The sequence below is a fragment of the Colius striatus genome, chromosome 5 (assembly GCF_028858725.1).
Source record: "Colius striatus isolate bColStr4 chromosome 5, bColStr4.1.hap1, whole genome shotgun sequence".
Classification (NCBI taxonomy): Eukaryota; Metazoa; Chordata; class Aves; order Coliiformes; family Coliidae; genus Colius; species Colius striatus.
In genome coordinates this window covers 9,725,955-9,742,799 of record NC_084763.1, presented here as the reverse complement: position 1 = coordinate 9,742,799, position 16,845 = coordinate 9,725,955, and the positions used below count along the sequence as shown (strand labels likewise).

The 16,845-nt window shown below is 35.7% G+C and overlaps 1 protein-coding gene across 4 annotated transcripts in view; it reads left to right on the top strand.

Moving 5' to 3' along the window:
* BBS9 (Bardet-Biedl syndrome 9) overlaps nt 1-16,845 on the top strand; it is a 275,656-nt gene that overhangs the window by 105,660 nt on the left and 153,151 nt on the right. The window lies entirely within an intron of this gene.

Here is a 16,845-nt window from a genome sequence, read left to right as displayed (position 1 = left end):
CATTTTTTAGTTAAGTGTGTATGCAAAATTTTTGATAAACTGTTGATCTCACTTAGAGAAATGATGTTGTAAAATGGCCTTTAAGTCTTGATGCTATAGTATATGATAATTGAGCTTAAACAAGATAAAAGTATACCTTCTGTTACCAGAAGACCCTTACCTAAGAGTTACAAAATATAACAAACCAGAGAAAAAAATTGGCCAGATTAATGATCCAAATTAAAGACCACTCAACTAAAGCATTCTAAAGCAATTTGAAGTTGTGTTAAAATGAGAAAAAGTTCAAGGTATAGCGTTGTAGCAGTGATATGAAAAAAAAAGTGGTGGGAGTTTACTGGTCTTGATTTTTCTATTAGTTCTTGAACTAAACCAGTGTATTACAGGATAAGATTAAAGAGCCCAGTTTATTTTTAAAATGGGACACTTCCACATTACAATAATTTCATGGGTTGCCAAGTAGTCAGAATAAGGTTGGAAAGAAAGTGGTGAAGATGTTATGAAAAGATCTGCTTTCCTTTCTACTCACATAGTAGGTGGCACCATGGGTTAATGTATTAGCCTTTCAATTATAGGGATCTTACTCGGGTAGTATGTGGAATGTATTTGTTTTGACAGGTATATTGGTGCCTATTGTCACATCACCAATTGACTTGAACATCAATAAAAGTAGTTAATAGTAGTTGTAATGGGATATTGGGAAAAGCTTTTTACTTGTTTGACTCCTGAAAATGACTAGGAATAGGACCAGACAGAGAAGTCTGACAATTACTCAGATTAAATGCTAATTGCATTCTTGAGAGAATAGTTTTCAGCAGTGAAGATGTGTCCCTAAAAATAGTTTTCTGTATTATATATAGAGTATACATATTCTCCATGTATAGAGAATACATAAATTTTCTCTCTCAAAATATCCTATTCTATAAATACCCTATACAGTATTCTCTCTAGCTGTGGAGAATAGAACCCAGGAATCCTTAGTGGTTGGATCTTGCAAATCATAACTCCCTTGATAAATCCTGAGTAAAACTAGTGTCCCAACTGATATAGAAGGCCATGGATTATAAGCAAAGTCTCACCCTTGCTTGGGAAGCAAATGCCTCTTGAATGAAGCTGCCTGTGTGCTTACAGTTCATGTGAAGCTTTTGTAATATAATCAGAAGTTTGAATAATGCAAAATACAGTGGAAAGTTTAAATATGGCCACCCAAGTCCTTGTATGAGAGTATAATCATCTTGTAGCAGACAGACAAGCAAATCAGAGCTATAGTCATAAAGACCACTGGCACTTTTAAACATGTTTCACAATGTGTTTACATGCTAAAATATCTGTAAACATACTGAGATCTCTTCATATGAAGACTAAGAACACACTGCTAATAGAAATCTATATTTTCTATATATGCAAATGGAACTATTTAAAAAATGATTTGTAAATGACTGAGTTAATGTAAAGTAAATGGACTGATATTTTGCTTATTGAACTTGCAGCTTCAGATGCTCTTAGAGAGGAATGGAAGGAAACAGAAATTCAAACCTGAACTATTTCAGTTGTAATTATATTTGTGACATGAGTTAAAGCTCTGAGAATAAGGTTAGTGCAGGTGTGGGTTTTCTTTCCTAGAAGGTATTTAAGTGTCTTGAAGCAGTATCAATCAGATTGAGAAAAGAAGATAGGGATAAAAGACCAGGGCACAATAGGGAAGAAACCTGCTTGATCCCTTACCTATTTAAGTTAATTACTTAATAGCTTATTTTTCCTCCAGCTTTTTTCTGATGGGTTTTGAAATGTATGTATAAGGGTCAGTGTGAGGAGGCTGTTCTGTGGACAAGTGTGTTAGAATATTATTTTACATTTGAAGTCCTCAGTCTAAAAAGTTCCAATTACCTGAGTGGTGCATTGATGTTAAAAACTTCTTTGCATGGGAATTGTTGCTTTTCTGATTTCTTTTTTCCAACTGTGATACGACATAGTAACTTCAAGAGACAGAAATATGGACTACATAATCATTGTTGATCTAAAGGGAAAAGCTGTGTTACTATCAAATACATAATAGCTGTCAGTAGTCACTAAGAACATTAAACATTACTGTAAACCTTTGAGAATCTCCTGTTTAGCTCATATTTAAGGATTTTAAAGGTTTGGACAAAAGAGGTTAATAAAAGGTGACAAAGGAGGGAAGTTTCAGAGAAATGGGTTACTGAAATGAATGAAAGGACTGGAGTAAGTGTAAGGGTGTTTGTCTGACATTAATCTTGAGTAATACAATGGAATGACTGAAATGGAATTATGTTAAAAAGTAGGAGTATAACAGAATCAATAAGAGTTGATACAAATTAATGGAAAAAGAGGATATTTTTATTTATGTTCCTTTAATTCTGTCTTTATTAAAAAAATATGTTTAGTTCCCACAAAACTCCTTATTGATTATATGATATGCTATTGATTTTTTTTGCAGTAATTAAAAGCTGTGTCTTAACAATTCTATAGCCATCATTGTTGTTGATTCTGCATAGTTCACCTCTCATTTCTACTGTACATTGTGGGTATTATTTTATAAAATCACCACAAAAGGGCAGGAAAGATTGTGGGTACTTGAAGATAAGGGAGAGGGGGCTAAAACTACACTGCTTTTCAAAGAGCTTTGAGTGGATTTACAGATTCAGATAATACTACTTTTTTTTTTTTTTAATAAAATCTGTTTGTATGTCACCTGTGAAACATCAGCATCAAAGCTGAAAGAACAGAGTACCTTGACATCTTGTCATACGAAAGGTATGCTTCTAAATCATCTGCTATGGGAAGGTATATCAGATGACAAAAAAAAAATCTTTGTAATATTTTCATAGGTTGATAATAAAGAAATAAAGTGAGAAATAACCAGTTGAAATGTGCTGAAAATGGGAAGATATTTGGAAAGAAACCAAGTGATTGTGGAAGGGTGAGACTAAGTGAAGCAGCAGGTGAATTGAGAGATAAACTGGGTGATATCACATGGAGAAAAACAGATAAGAGGAGCACTTGCTAGGAAGACTAAATGAAAGAGGGCAATCTCCAATTAGCAGGGATAATTACTGAAAGAAGTTCCCCACTTTGAAAGGGATTTTGTCCATTGGTGCTCTGATGGCTCCTGATAATGATAGTGATATTTGAATGTTGAAAATGCTAAATATTAACTTTGGGGGAAAGAATTTTCTCATTTAATATGGAGCTACTCTTTATCAAATAATTATATCAGGGTGACTCATTGCTGAAGTTTAGGGCAACTTCAGTTTTTCTGTTTCTGTATTATGAGTATTAGTGACTGAATGCTTTATACACACAGAATATGACTATTGAAGAATAGAATTCTATATTAAGAATTATATATGTAGTCTATATATTACATGTATAAATGATAAGATTAAGAATTAGAATGATACATTGGAATAATAACTATTATAAAATATTTAAAGAACTTGTTTAAATTTTGCATTTGATTTTTCCTTGTGTAAAATCTCAGTTATGCTGAAGTCAGTGACAAAGCTTTCTTCAACTCAGTATTAATGTAGAGTTAATTTTATTTTTTACAGTTGATCAATATTTAATTTTTTACACATTTCCTAAAGAGCAACTAAAGAGCAAAAATAGATGGTTTCAGATTTATGAAAAAATTAGATCATGAAGTTTAATGTACAAATGTGGCATTGGAGCAATTTACTTAAGGTTAATTTTGCACTCTTCAGGACGTAGTAGAAAATGTGACTGCAGGATGCAATGACTTTTTTCCTAACTTGTTGTCCATTTTACCCTAATGTTAACCAAATCAGCGAGACTTTCTGAAGCAATAAATTTCTTATGGACATATGAGCCTTTTAGTGTATAACTTGACACATAAGCACTATGACCCTCACTTTCCAGAGACATGAGAGATATATTCTAAACTTTTAAGTTTATATATTTAAAACTTTTAAGTCTTATTGATGCTCTTTCTTGTTATAAGATAGATGCATGTTGTAGTGAAGTCTACAATGTACAGTATTGTTTCAAAACTTGCTTTCCATGTTAATGGAGTGTACTGTTGCCTGTGATAAAACATCAGGTTCAAACAATAACCATTTTTAGATTACTCTAAAATCACTTGCCTCCATCACAAAATACTGTTTACCTGTGGATTTTTTAATACTAGAAAGATGTCTTACCTGTGGTACACAATGCAAAATGACTGAAAACAATATTAATATGGGTATGGTGTTTGCATACTGTCCTTGTTAGGACGTCAATTGAAGTAGTGGAACTTTGTTTTCTGTGGATGGATCCCCAAGGGTCCAAACAAGAACTCTCACATTGATCCTTAAATATGGTGTTTTAACTTCTTGAGCCTTAAATAAAGGATCCTTGTTAGCTTCGGGTTTATATTGATTGATTTTAAACTCTATTTGAGATTTTAACCAGAAATACACAGTCTGCAGATTTTGGTTGGAATGGCTTATTTCAACAGGAAAGGAAATATTCTTAACATTTTCTAGGTAAAGTTTTAGCACACTTATACTGTTTTGAGGGAAGAAGAAAGATAAACTGCATAGAGTGAGAAATTTTAAGGAGTCCTGATGTATTCTTGTGCCTCACCACATTGTACATTTATACTGGAGTACTCAAGCAGCATCTTACTTAAAATCTCTAATGCATTTATTGGTAATGAAGATGGACTCTAATTGTCCTTTGTTACTGTTTCTTAAGGTGTTTTGTTACAGTATATACTGCTAAAGATAATCTGTGCATATTTTGTGAGTTAGCGTTTGTTTCATTATGCTGTGGGTGAGCGAGATTGACAAAAGCAGCTTTCATGTAGAGAAGGTTAGACCTCCTCTGTAGTCGATGGAGAGAAAGAAGGGTCTTCTGAGTCAAAGTTAGATGAAAATTAAAAACCTTCTATGGCTAAAATTAAAGGCAATGGCCCCTCCACAGTTTATGGAGAAATTTAAGGGAAACTAGCCACCTCATCTTAGAATTTGTCTTTGTGGATGTCACTGTTATAAACAGATATACTCTTGTATTTGCTCCAGAAGTAAGCAAGACTGCATATCTTCCTGGTTCTTCATAGTTTCTTTGCTCTGTGAGGGTAGCAGACGTTTCTTCTTCCAGTGCCTTTAACGGTAAGCATTGCAATGGAATTATTTCCTTTGGGAAATTACTTCTCTTTTATATTTTCCCCAAGGAATTTTCCATTTAGAAAAGAACATAATGTTTGGTTCATATTCTCATTGCACAGCAGGTTTTCATTACTACTTCTTCCCACAGGAATGGTACTCAGTAATTCTCTCCAGTCCTATCATTTAACAGCATGCCAGCTGTCTCCTTTCTTACATGATCGATGGAGCCCAGTAAGTTAGTTCTACACCTGATATGAGGTTTTATCTATTTTTATATATTTTCATCATTAATTTTTGATGAATGGCTCAGCATCACTGAGGGACTTGCTTACATGTGGAGCCTGTCAATACAGTCTGACTTCAACCTCGTGCAGCTGCAACGTGAATCTCAAATGCCATCCTTCTCTCTGGGCTCCCGAGAAAACTCCTAAGCATTTTTGGTAACAGTGAAGGCAAGCCCTGCATTTGGTACTGAAAAGATAAGAATATGAATGAAAGTAGGGAAATGTTTTTCCTCAGGTTCCTACCACTTTATTCATGTTAAGTGAAGCCTATATCCAGTGAAGTCCCTCAGGGGTCGGTGCTAGGACCAGTACTGTTCAATATATTCATTAATGACCTTGCTGAGGGAACAGAGGGCACTGTCAGCAAGCTTGCTGATGACACTAAACTGAGGGGAGTGGCTGACACACCAGAAGGCTGTGCTGCCCTTCAACAAGACCTAGACAGGCTGGAGAGTTCGGCAGGGAGAAATCTAATGAAATTCAACAAGGGCAAGGTTAGAGTCTTGCATCTGGGAAAGAATCACCCTGTGTACCAGTAGAGGCTGGAAGATAAACTCTTAGAGAGTAGTGTAAGGGAAAGGGACCTGGGGGTTTTGGTGGGTAGCAGGATGAGCATGAGCCAGCAATGTGCCCTCGTGGCCAAGAAGGTGAATAGCATCCTGGGGTGTATTAGCAGAGGTGTGGGCGTTAGGTTGAGAGAGGTTCTGCTCCCCCTCTACTCTGCCCTTGTGAAACTGCAGCTGGAATATTGTGTCTGGTTCTGAGCCCCTCAGTTCAAGAAGGTCAGGGAGCTGCTGGAGAGAGTTCAGTGCCAGGCCACAAAGATGAGGGAGTGGAGCGTCTCCCTTCTGATGAAAGGCTGAGGGAGCTGGGACTCTTCAGCTTGGAGGAGACTTCATTGATGGTTACAGGTACATAAAGGGCAGGTGTCAGGATGGAACCAGGCTGTTCTCAGTGATGTCCAATGATAGGACAAGGGACAGAGGGTACAAGCTGGAACACAAGAGGTTCCAAAGAAACACAAGGAAAAACTTCTTCAGTGTGAGGGTGAGGGAGCACTGGAAGGGGCTGCCCAGATGGGTTGTTGACTCTCCTTCTCTGGGGACATTCCAAACCCACCTGGATGAGTTCCTGTGTGACCTGCTGTAGATGATGTTGCTCTGGCAGGGGCATTGGACTGGATGATCTTTTGAGGTCCCTTTCAAACCGAGAAATTCTGTGATCATCCGTAATGAATGCTGTTTTTTTTTTTTTCCCCCAGCAGATACTAAAGGAAGAGATGGTTGCTGCTCTTTCAGAGGATGTAACTGTGTAATTAAGGTCATGTTTCCGAGCTCCACCAACTTGAAACATTAAAGTGAATTTGTTCTGATATTTGGCCAATTTATTTAGTCATCCCTCTAGACAAAACGTTTATCTGGATTTTTGGTCGACAGTGTGGCTAGAATGAACGCTACCCAGATGTGTTTTCCTAACTTTGATGGAATAGAATAAAGCAAACAAATACCCTTTTGAATAAATCTTGTTATGACCAGTAATGGTTGGAACTAAGTTAAAACTATTAGATTTGACTGAACCAGGGCATGAACTTCAGCTGTATTACATCAGAGGAACAAGACAAGTGTTTAAATTGAACTCTTTTTGAAAGGAAAATCTTTTCTTATCAGAAAGCCTATCTCTGACAAAATCAGAAAGAACATTTGTTATTAATTTAGTGGAGTGTGTTTGCGTGTGGTTATATATTAGTGTTGAAAAATGAGCTCTTTCCTGCTCTATATAATTGGGGGTACTATTTGTTAATCCAAATATTATGCAGTAGAACTGTCGATAAACTTCTGCTCAGAAAATGAGGAGGTTTTTCCAGATTTAAAACTGGGAAAGTTACAAGGTTAATAATCACATTTCAGGCACTGAAGTAGGCCTGACACTTGCTATCTCTTTCCTCTGCTCCCCTACTTCTAGCAACCCCACTGGGAATCTTAATCTAGGTCAGCAGGAATTAATAAAACCCCTTAAATTTATTGTCTCATCTCCTTTAAATAGTCACCTTCCTGATAGAAAAAGAGATTAAGGAATGAAGTGTTTGCACTGAAGCTGGAATATAAATGAGTTAATTCTTGTGCATTTGATGGTAAGCTGTTTCAATGCTTTTTTTTTTTTCCTTCATGGAAAAAATGACTTTCCTCTAGGAGGTAGCATTGAATTGATCTTTGAATCTTTTTGAGTGTGCCTCTGAAGCCTTCTTGAAGGTGACAGATTGTTTTCCCTTTAACTCCATATAGCACAGATTGTCTTGTTTTTTGGTCAATGTGCCAGGGTACATAGGTCTTGAGGCGAAGTTAAAAGTGTGTTTATCTCGTAATTGGCAAGTTTGCCACACAGCTGTTCTTTCAAAAGAGAATTGGTGCTAAACATACTGGAAGGAGTTCTTTTAATCTGTTAGCTCTTCTGTATTTTCATTTGTTTTAAGGAAAAGATGTGGGATATGAGTGGGGTTTGCAGTTGCACCACTGAAGTGTAGGGAAAAAAAAATCATATTTCCAAAGACAAGGGTGAAGGCCTTTTGCCTATACTGCCAATTTTAAACTGTTCTTTTAATGCTCTTTCTCAAAGGCTAGGAGATTATTGTTGCATTGTTAAATAGTTTATTTTGAGTGGAGTGTTAGAAAGCTATACAGCTTCAGATATGTAGAAGAGTAGCAGGAGCACAACACAGAATGTGTTAATAATGTCCCAATCCTGTAAATACGTGTGTCCATATGTAATGTTGGCATTTACTTTATCGGACACCAATCTATAGCCTGTTGTGAGAGATAATTCATCACAGTATTACTGTGATGAAATAGTTTCCACTCACAAATAATTACTAGTTTTGCAGCTCAACTTACTTTGAACATAAGCTGAGCCAGTCTGGGGACAAATACTTGCTTCTTTTTATTTTTTGATTTCTGCTTAAGTTTTGCCTCCTAGGCTTAACTGGCAGAATTCACTTCCTAAGCTCGTGTTGCTAGGGCAGGTGTGCATGTAAAGAAAAGTGCACCTGAGCCTGTTCCTGTGGGCTTTGTGCTTGTGAATTAGCAGGGTATTCCAGGCAAGAATTTATCAGTTTGAGAGTTAGAAGGTGCCATTCCAGGTGTGCAGAAGAATGAGTATTTTTGGATGTTATCTGCAGTACAACATGTTCAGTGACCTAAAAATATGTTGTTTTGATCACCACCTGAGGAGTTGCCATTGAATACGCTGTAATGTTACTCCAAGTGGTTCCTTTTTTCTTTTCTTTTTCTATATGTGGACATTCCCAAGGCAGGATATGGTAAGCTCTTTGCATCTTCATTATTAGATTAAGTCCACCTGCTCTGTTACTTGTCAGAAGGATATTTTTGATCCATCCATGCCTATCCCCCATAAAATGGAGACTATCACTGAAGATAATCACAACTGTGTGGTAATAACTGTTGGCACAGGAGGCGAATATTGTATGAAATAGGGTCAAGGAGGTCAAGATTGTGTTGTTGTGGAGCAAGCATTACTGTGGTCTGTGCTTACTTAATCTGTAGAGGAACACAGGGGCTTTCTCTAAATTAAATTGGTCTAAAACTTACTGTTGTGTCACCTTGCATGAATGATGGATTTTTTACTTTCATGAAATGGGTAGTTCAAAGCTGTTTTCTTTTCTTTTTTTGTGAATAAATGTGAGTAAAATGAAAATGAAAACTTAATGAACTCCAATCTCTTTGCTGAATTCTCTTCAAGTTTTATACAGACTGTGTTTGAGTTCCAGAGAAGCTGTATTTCATTGTGATATTCCTTTGTTTTGAAATGGTTATTCCTTTCAGAACAAATAATTATGGAAAATTGGTAATTCAAAGACAAGGTACTCAAGCAAGTAATCAATCCATTTTGCAACCTTTGGACCTTGACTTGATTAGCCTATTTTATTTCAAAATGTACTGACATTTCAAGATTTTATTAATAATAGAGAAATTCTAGAAAATATCAAAATAGAAAAGTAATTGTAATGAGATGTCCTGAAATTAATATTGTAGTTGCCCGAACTTCTAATTAGTCTGCTGTTTAATTTGATTGTTATGCTTAGAATTTGTTTCCAGACTGTATTACTCAAATCGTTCTGAGTTGTAACCGTTACGCCCAGACAATGTGTTAGCAACCACAATTGTTTTCTGATCACTTACAATCATTTGCTAACTCAACATGAACAGAGAATTCTGTCAATTTCTTTAGGTGGTTCAGTATAAAGAAGTGCCAAAATTGCAAGTGGGATTGGATGGGCAAGTTTGACTTGGAATTTAGCTTAGAATTTCAGTTTCTTCAGTGGCTTGCCATTTTGTTTGATATTGATAATTTTGTTGTTAAGGGTGTTGAAATAGAAGTTGCTGGAATGGCTTTGTATTCGTCTACACAAATGGAAAAAGATCTATATTGTGTTGGATTGTTTTAATTAATATTTTAAAGACATGTTTCTTAGCATGTTTTTTGTTATTCATATAATAATTCATATAGTGTTATATGTGTTATTTGTATAAATGAGATGAACCTTCTTTAGATCTGTGTTACTGTGTGCTTTCTGGGAAGCAATGATTTGTGGATTTATTATCAATTTCTAACATGACACTCATCACCTGGTATCTAACATGCTACAAATGCTTCTTTCCCCGTTCAGTGCATATAACTGATCATACTGGGAGTTATGGTGTTTAATAGGATGAAATCCTGCCTTTACCAAATCAGTGCAACTTTCCCAATAGAGTTCACTAATTCTTGATTTTACCCATTGAGTTTCACTGTACATAAATATTTGCAGTGTGTGTCTCTTGATTTCCTGGCCATCCATAGATTCCACTGGACTGAAATACAGTTAGAAATGTACAGGGTGAGGCCCATGATGGTTTTTAAAACTTTAAGTTCACAGCTTTTTAGATACAAAACATGCAGCTTCACTGTTTAAAATTTGTTCCTTCATTGTAAAATTTCTTTTGGTCATCATTATATAATATTATGTATTTGGTGACATAAACCAAGTTCTCCACCTTTCTGTCTCCATTTAGCTAATTACTTGGCTGTACTTTTTTTATATGTTGCTGCCAATGCAACCACAAATTCACAGTCAACTTCTGTCTTCAATATTCATTGGCAATCAGAGATTCGATGACATATCTGTGCATTGTTTAGCACATCCCTGTGCTTAAATGAAACTTTTGTTTTGAAGGAGTAAGTAAAGGATTCATTGTAACTCACTGGCTTCTTGGTATTTGTATAATTTGTAACACGTGTTATTTCACTCAGATAAGCTACTAATTTTATAACTCTGCTTCTAAATTTGGATTTTATAGTATAGAACTTATTTTCCGATACATTTAGAAGCATCATATGTATTTTGGAATATGTTTGTAGCCTTCCTTCAGGAAAAGCTTCCACCCTCCCCACACCGTCTTGGTATTTAACAGTTGTACCAAATAATAAGCAGTTACATGCAAATCTGGCTACAATATATACTTGTGGCTAGACTATCAAGAGGAAATCAAGAGACAGGTATTTAATTTTTTTCTATCTATTCTTTCTATTCACCATATTAATTTATCTGGCTTCTGAAAAGTGCTTGTATTAAAAAACCAACTGAGCAAATGAAGTATATTATTAAAACTATCTTCACTGTAATCCTTACAACAAGTGGAACAACACCAGAAACAACAGTGATTCATGTATTCTGTTACAGAATCATAGAATCATAGAATGGTAGGATTGGAAGGGACCTTTAGAGATCATCTAGTCCAAACCCCCTGCAGAAGCAGGTTCACCTAGATCAGGTCGCATAGGAACATGTCCAGGTGGGTCTTGAAGACCTTCAAGGAAGGAGCCTCCACACCCTCCCTGGGCAGCCTGTGCCAGGGCTCCCTCACCTCAACAGGGAAATAGTTTTTTCTTATAGTTAAGTGGAACTCTTTGTGTTCCAGCTTCATCCCGTTACCCCTTGTCCTGTTGCTAGATACAATAGAAAAAAGGGATGCCCCAATCTCCTGATACCAACCAATTAGATATTTGTAAATGTTAATAAGATCTCATGGATTTAAATAAGGAAGCTCAGATAATGATAGGCAGCAGTTAAAAACAATAAGATATGCTTAAATAAAATGAGTAAACTGGCAACAGTGATGCAAAGAAGCAAGTTGTTCCCCCTACATTAGTATTGCTAAGACAGAAAAAGTTTCAAAATTGGTTTATACATATAAAGAGCTGCATGTTTAGGCTTACAGGAATATGAATCTGCTTCCTTTAATTAGAATATACTTATTTAAAGTAGAGCAAACCAGGTGCTTGGATTTTCCTGATGTAGCTTCTTGAAATATATAGTCCAGACGAAACAGAAGTTTCCTGTGAAGCATGGTGACATTGATCTATCAGGGTTTTAACTTGATTTTAAATATCTTAATCAAGTAGTTTCTGGTAATGCACTCAGGTGCTTGGGGTTTTGAATCCACTATATTTTGCTTAGAGTTTAGGGGTAGAGGTAAGAGTTGAGGAAAGAGGGCTGGTGAAAGTAAATAGCCTGTTTTCTAAGTGTTCTAAAAAGGAAAAGGATTGACTTCTCTCTCTCCTTGTGAACTGACCATATTCATACTCCTGTGTCTCTGGTTAGCTGAAATATTTACTTTATCCTATAAGATTTTCTCATTAGCATCATTGTCCCTAGCTTTTAAAATGAAATAAGTTATGTGGTGTGACTCTGATGATAATTCACTGTCACTTTGGTTTGTGGAGGTAAGACAGAACTGTGGTGTATGTGAAGTCTCAAAAGAGAATTCTGAATTTATATGGTACATGTATTTGGCTCTTAAGGAATGTTTTGGGTTGACTGCCATCTTAACCTGTAACCTCTGATGTGCTTGTGGATGATACTGCTTTGTGGCTAAGACCAATTTAGAGAGGTGTTGTAGAGCTGTTAAAAATTTGTCAAGGAAATAATATAGAAGAATATAAAACCACACACAACCCTTTCAACCTTGAGTATTTCCTTAACCTGACTGCTCTAGTTTCCAGAATCACAGATTGCTGTAACAATTACTTGTGGTGATCAATAATTTTGTGTTCATTAAGTGAGGCAATAGAATTTCAGGAGGTAGCTGGATACATCCAGATAAAGCACAGGTTGTCGTGCTGCAATGTCTTTCATTTCTGCAGTCTTTTCAGATCGAGGCCATGTGGAGCTTCACTTGGAAGTTGAGTGTTTGGGATGTAGTGAATTGATGCTTTGTTGTCATCATGATAGGCCTGTGCCACAGTTTTAAAAACTGCGGTCATAGTTAGCACTAGCTGAGGCATTCTTAAAACCATCAAATGATTGTGGCCTGAGGTAGTTAATCCCAATGTCTGCTCTCACGTACCCCTGGCAGCACTGTGGGAACACCACAGCATTTACAAGCCCTCCCTTGCAGGAGCGATGTGGTTATTCTTTCTGGTGATGGAGTGTTTGATAAAGATCGCTCAGTGACATGGATATCTTTGCCTGCATTCCATAAAGCTCTAGTCACCTGTCAAAGGCTGTGCACAACAGTTGTTGAGTGAGAAGGTCTGCACAGGGAATCAGGCTGCTAATCACTGGTTTGTTACCTTGTAAACCACTTTGAGAGTAGCATCTTAGAAATTAAGTTTACTCCCAGAATAAGCAACATTAAGGATTTTATTAAATTTATATCACTGGTAAAGATTTGCTTTGCTTGTGTCTTAGCTTTTGTATGTGGCTGTATTCTATGTATGCAGGTTAAATAAAGGGTCTTGTAAAGCAAAAAAAGAAAGCCTTTAAATGCTTACATGTTCTATATGAACTAGATTATGTGATGGAGACTTCTTGAAACCACAAAAAATATTCTTTTATATCTTATTATAGATTTAGTAACAGAGCTGAATTTTCTCTAAAATGAGTGAATGTGGGCAAAGGGTGAAACAGTAGTAGTAAATTTCCTGTTGCAATAGGAATGAACAAGCAGCAATCCTAGCATTTCTCTTCTCTATTTTAGTCTCCTTTATATGTATTAAAATCCTGCTTTATGAAGATCTAGTTTGGTTTAAAAATAGTTGGAAAGAATCCATTGACTGCCTTTCAGAAAATTATTTCACAAGAACGATTGCTGGAAGATACTTGTGAGCTTGTGATCTCTCTTTACTTGTATAACTCCATACAGAATAGCTCTTGAAAGCAGATATAAAGGCTTTGATTATGGATTTGTTTACTCTGAAGTACATAATAGTCTTGATAATTTATCATCCCTTTGCACATTTCAGAACAATTACATTCCTGGTGTTATATTTCATATTTTGACAAATTTTATGTAGAAGACTTGCCCCTAAGTGCTGTGGATGAAATGTGAAGGGATTCTGTGTTCCTTAAATGCCAAACTTCTGAAACCTAATTTCTGCAAAAAATTTTGATACTTCAAATTTACTGGAAGCTGAACCCAATGTGATAGAACTAGATGAGAATAAAACTAGTTGGCTAAAGTTTCACCAGTGGTGGGCAGTTATGTTTTTATTGGCTGTTTTAGAAGGAAAACAAATTGTCATATTTCCTGTTCTCCATTTTAGAATGTAGCATAAAACCTGTGAGAGCCTTCAGTCCCACTGGTGTTAGGGACTCCAAGAACATATACCACCAAATCAAAAGAAAGCTCCTTGGAGCTTCATACTTATTTCTTGCTCTATACTTTAAGTTTTCCTCAGCTTCCTAGCCAGATAACAAGGCATTTTGTATTTTTTGAATTGTTAGTATTTTTTGTATTATTGGAATAAGCCTAGGAGAGTGTTCATGATTGCCCCAAGGAACTTGTCTGAAAATAAAAAAGTGAGTATGTTGCAAGTCTTTTTCAAGAGGGATTAGTAGTTTTGAAGTTGTTACTGGATATTAAACAATGCCCTAAAAATATCTTCAAGCACTACTAATGGAGAAATCTGTTTTTAAAACTTGATTCACCATTAGTTTACAGTTTGCAAATGCTTCACAAAGTCTACTTAGGAATGAAATAAGCATAGAGAGAAATCTTTCTGCTTCAACATCTAAGACTGAAACTGAGAAATACTCTATGCTTAGAAATTATTGCAGCAAATTCAGATAATGTTGAGAAGCAAAGTTCAAGATGAAAAAAAAAATACTTCTGGATTTCTACTCTGCCTTTGCAACTGTGAAGGTGAAATATAGTAAAATTCTCAAAAATGATCTGAAGTTAGAGAGCAGTTCTTCTCTTTGTTCTTACAACATGGTTTCACCACTGAACTGGCCTGTACCTTGCTGTCGGTAGGTACATTGGAACAGTGCTAGATGTTTTTCAGAAAATTACAAACAAAAAAGGATGTAAATGAAAAAAGCAAGTTTTGATTAGTTGTAAATATATATTCAATACTGTTGAATATAGATTCAGTATTTCAAACCATTGCAGTAGCTCTTAAATTGTTCCTGCATCAACCACTTTGCTTTCTTCCATTGCTTTTAGAAAGAGTTGTTTTAAAAACATATTTTTACTTGTCTTTGTTGGAAAGCTTTATGATACTGGAGGAGAAAGAATATTGAATAGCCAATAGGACGTATGCAATGTAGGTGGACCTTTTTCTTGGTAGCTTCTAGTTGGTCTGTAATCTTAGCATCTAAGCTTCACTTGGGACTGCCTTAATATTTCTGCAAGTGTTTGAGTGAAGAACCCCAGAACACTTCTAAAATTTATAGCTGATGTCCTAGGAGATGTGTAGAGTCATTTCCCCTTTGAGGAAAGATTTCTCTTTTTCTCATATTAAGTATTTAGTGAAACTGTTACTCTCCTCTCCACAAAGTATGTCATGTTGGTTTTCACTGTTTGGGATTAGTTTCTCACTTCTTCACATGGTTAGCTGGGCTTTTTTATACTGTTCTTTTGCTCTGATTTATGTAGTATTTGGACTCATGAGTGTCCTCTGGGTTCTCCATTTTATTTGGGAATGTTACTTTTTAAAATCTAAACCAAAAACTATCAGCACATTTTGTTTGAAAAGTTTCATATTTATAGTTCCCTAAAATTCTGTTTTCTTTATCTTCCCAGTCACGTGGGTGCTTGGAGGGAACACACATGTGTCTATAATGCCAGTGATGGAGATTAAAAATAGTTTTTCTCCACCAAATGCTAACAGCTGGTTGGCTTGATATTGCTGCTGAAGATGCATCTTACAGTATTTTGTTTTCCTGATGTTGCCAAATGTTAATGGATGAAGTTCTGGTGGTTTTACTTTGCAAATTCTGTTGTAATGTTAATTACACTTTAATTGCATTTCTGTGAGGGTTTTCCCATTCCAGTCAAGCACCTCTTACTCCATTTTACAGATGAATAAACAGGAGAAAGTTGTTGAGGGATGTACTTCGTCTTGATTTAAATGACAGTAAAGATAATCAGTGCTGCTGTAAGCTAAGCATTATTCAGGCAATGTGAAGATATAGTGGCATTCAGGAGAGCAGATCTTGAAAATTGTGCTCCTCCAAGATTGACCCTTAACCTTTGTTCCTTTCTTTTAGTTGAAGTAATATAGTGCAAATATTGTGGACAATCTCTTGTTTTCGTATTGAAGTGACAGCAATTGCATGTGAAATCGCTGTCATCTTTTCACTAATGATGGAAAATGTCCAAATATTGTATTTCAAGAAGGAAGGCATTTGTAGCAATATTTTTCAAAATAACATTTTTTGTAACCCTGTGAGTAGATGATGGTGTATATAATGGCAAGTTATTCCTGAACTAAGTAGAATATCATATAGTTGCTCTTCTGGTTTTTTCCCATTTTGAGAAATACTCATCAAAATTATCTTATCATCTTAGAGGTGAAACTGCCATTTTATTTTGAAAATTGTGGCAGTTGAAGTGATATTTACTTCATATATGTGATCCATAATGTTTACATTTTGGTGTAAAAGCTGAAGCAAGTAGTGCAGAACACAGACAGAGCCAAGAGTTATTAAAATAACAGATGGCTGTTATATGTATGTGGAAATAATTATATACCGAATTTTTAATTGCATAAAAACAATGTACTGGTTTTGATAATCTAGTGGGCTTGCTGATCATGTAGGGATTAGTGTCTTCTGTGGTATAGACATGAAAGTTTATGTATTATATGATAGGTATCAATTTCAGGAATACCTTAAGAATATGCTCTAGACAGAGTCCTTTCTACACTGGTTGTACTATGTAGGTTAATCCTCTTGCCATATGGATTCAAAATTGCCTTGAGTATGCAAAAGAAATTCTAGATAAATGATAACGCATTTAATACTCTGTGGTTTGTGTTTATGGAAAACAGAATTCCTCAGGATCTTCTAAAGGAAAACAGGAGTGTGCCAAAGGTAATTTCAGTATTGAGCGTTCATGGATGGTAAAGTTATATTTAACAGACGTTTGTAATTT